Source organism: Perna viridis, chromosome 6, assembly GCF_037379345.1.
Source record: "Perna viridis isolate PV_CMFRI_1.1 ecotype Kerala chromosome 6, ASM3737934v1, whole genome shotgun sequence".
NCBI lineage: Eukaryota > Metazoa > Mollusca > Bivalvia > Mytilida > Mytilidae > Perna > Perna viridis.
Window position 1 is genome coordinate 19333874 of NC_142450.1, and position 3226 is coordinate 19337099.

Below are 3226 nucleotides of genomic sequence, written 5' to 3' on the forward strand. Positions count from 1 at the left end.
TGGTCTCATTGCTTAGGATAATGGTTCTTCCTGCACGAGATCTCGTTTTAATCCACCCTATTACCATATATTGATCGTTCTGAACAACGGTGGGATACAGCAACGGACATATTGGCGTTTATATATTTGAGGGTGAAATCGAGCAAAAATATACTGCTGAAACAATACTGCCTTTTACTGGTGTAGATTATGTTTGTCATTTTAAGTAATCTGATTTTAATGGGTTCGTTCCAGTTTTCTAAACGGTTTTCATATCTGGTAGTTGGTAGGATTACTTATATTGTCTCTACTACGTAATCTGTAATGGGTTTCAAAGCTACATCGTTAACTCATTTCTAATTATGGCAGTGAACTTTTGAAAATATTGAAAGATTTCTGGTCAGTCGTAAATTGGTTTGACATGTGACATAAAAATAGGGAATAAAGAACAAAATTATCGTTACATGTAGAGTCTTTGGACTGCTTGTTGAATCGACCGGATTTATAAAAGCGTTTAAAAATTGGACCTCCGTTGAACTGAAATGAGAACCTAGGAACTTTTGGTTAACAAAATAAGATTTACTTAAATATAAACACTGAATAATCGAAGAACAATTACTTGGAACACTTGTAATATACACAGTCCAATTCTATGGATGCTCTCATTAAATCTGTCTATTCTTATTTGGAAAGTAAATGCTGTTTGGAATTTTAAAAGTGAAATAAAAAGAATCTGTATAGGAGACTATAAAATTCATTGAAAATACTTGTATCATAGGCGAAGTCATATAGTTATGCAACCTTTTCACTTTTTGTAATTGTATGCCACTCTTAGGTTTCATGACAAAGTTATTTTTGATATAACTGTTAGATATCATGATTGATTAAAACGCATATTACTACATGATGGTATTAGAGTAGACTATATTGAAGACAGTTGTGTAATTTCTTCGTTCAGATCGACATGAGAAGGAACTTAAACCAAATGCTGAATGTCTGCCTAAGTGTATGTCTCTACATGGACTGTAAAACAGACATTTCTTATCAAACCACAGTTTAAAAAAAAATATCAAACGATACAAAAAAATCGCACTCACCATGAAACGACGTAAAGCAAAATCTGACATCCTGGATCGATTCAGCACAAAATCAACCACAAGGGAACAAAGCATAGCAAAAGTATAGACTATGGAAGGATACAATCAAAAAGACAGACCATCAAATGACACGAAGAAAAATCGATACAAACTAAACGCACACACCTGGTACTAAACCAAGCAAAATAAAAGATCATGGGAAGATACAAAGAGAAACAAAATCTTTAAAACGATATACTTTATAGGACAAACCATGGAACGGTACAAAGAAAACATAAACTCCGAAGAATAAAACAAACAACATAGCGATACACAGCAAACCACAAATTAAGCAACATTGCGAAAGAAAGGAACAAAGAGACAAAAACTTAATAATGACACATTAGCACAAATAATGAACCAAAAGCACAAACCAAGAAACAAAACTAAACCACCAAACCACTACACGAATCAATAACATACTCCAAACAATGAAACCAATTAAAAGCACGGAACTCGCAAAGAATGACGTAAAGCACAAATCATTCAGCCACCAGGGTAAAGAAATAACTATCACCGGAGGTCAGAAACCAAACAATAGCACAAATACAACCATACACCCCCCCCCAAAAAAAGGAAATTTAACTAAAGCACACACACATATGTGCAATCTCTGATATTAGTGGTTGCAAACATCCAACGAACCAACACACCATAAACATCGTAAAAACAGTGCTTCATCATCTGTTGTTGTCTACAAGTAAGGCACTTTTCAACTTAATGGTTATGATTTTTATGATTTATTGTCTTTAGCCTAAGTATGAATGATATACTTTCGGGTCCGCTCTGTCATTTTGAGAATTTGTCCTATACATAGTTGTTATATTTCATATTTGTCATGTTATATTACAAACTTTTACAAGTTAAGTGATCTAATTTGAAGAAAGTTGAGAAACCGAACACCAAAAGAAGTTTATTGTGGTTTTTTTTTTGTGTTTTTATTGTGGTGTCTGTGAGTTTTAAATAATTTTGTTTTGTGTGCTCTTAAGTGGCGGATCTAGACTTTCAGAAAAGGGGGACTGACTGGCCAAAGGGATCGGTTCCAGAGATTTCCTGTTTTCGTCACAAATTTCCGAGCTCCACCTCTTACATCCGCTTATGCCCGTTTGTTGAGATGTTTTTTGGTTGACAAAAATGGACAGGCACATAGTAGGTAAATTGTAAAAGGTGTTTATTTATTCTAAAATTCATTTACATTGTTTGTTGTAACGATTGATGCATGGACTTACAGTCATTTCTGAATTATTCCTGATATCATTGCAAACTTACATGCTGATATACTTAATGTTACTTAACGCATTGCACAAACAAGTTCAATATGAACCGTGAAACAACAAAATGAATCGCACATCTAAGAACCTAAAACTGAGTTTAGTAGAACTGGTTTTTTTTAATGATTTTTTTTGGTATTTTACATATCTGTCATGTTAAAGATTCTACAGTTTTTGCGGTTATGATGATGCACAACAACATACGTATAAATCTGATTCTATCTTCAATTAAAAGTACGAATTGGTGGTACAGGTATGTTTTTCGTTGAAAGAGTAATCAAGGGAACCAAGGTTATAGCGGTAATCAAAAGAATGTAATCCAGGGACAAAGACCAGACATGGAAAACAGACATACACAACAAAGAACATAAAGTAACTAAAATCATACATACATAGTAACAAAAGAAAATAAGCAACTTGGATTCCACTCAAAACTGGGAGCATGGACCAGGTGCACCGGTAGGGTAAGCGTCCTTTGCTTTTCCAGAAACACCCGCCGAGTTGCTCATAAAAAGAACGATTACAAAATATTCATATTTATTGAAGATTTTGATTATGAATTTAATATAACGAGAACTGATATTGTGAATTTGTCAATGCAACAACCCCAGTGGGATGAAGAAAGTCAACCATGGGTCTTCAATGAATCCGGATGAAACTCTCACACCACAGGGCACGCTGCACCTGGTTCTAAAAACAACATTATACACATGTACAGCGAATAATGTCCCTTAACGACTCCAAAAACATAAAAGAAAACTGAAAGTGTCACAAAACACAATTCAAGAAAGCCCAAAGCAAGTACAAGAAAAAACATTTTACATACAAAACTAATAGTAG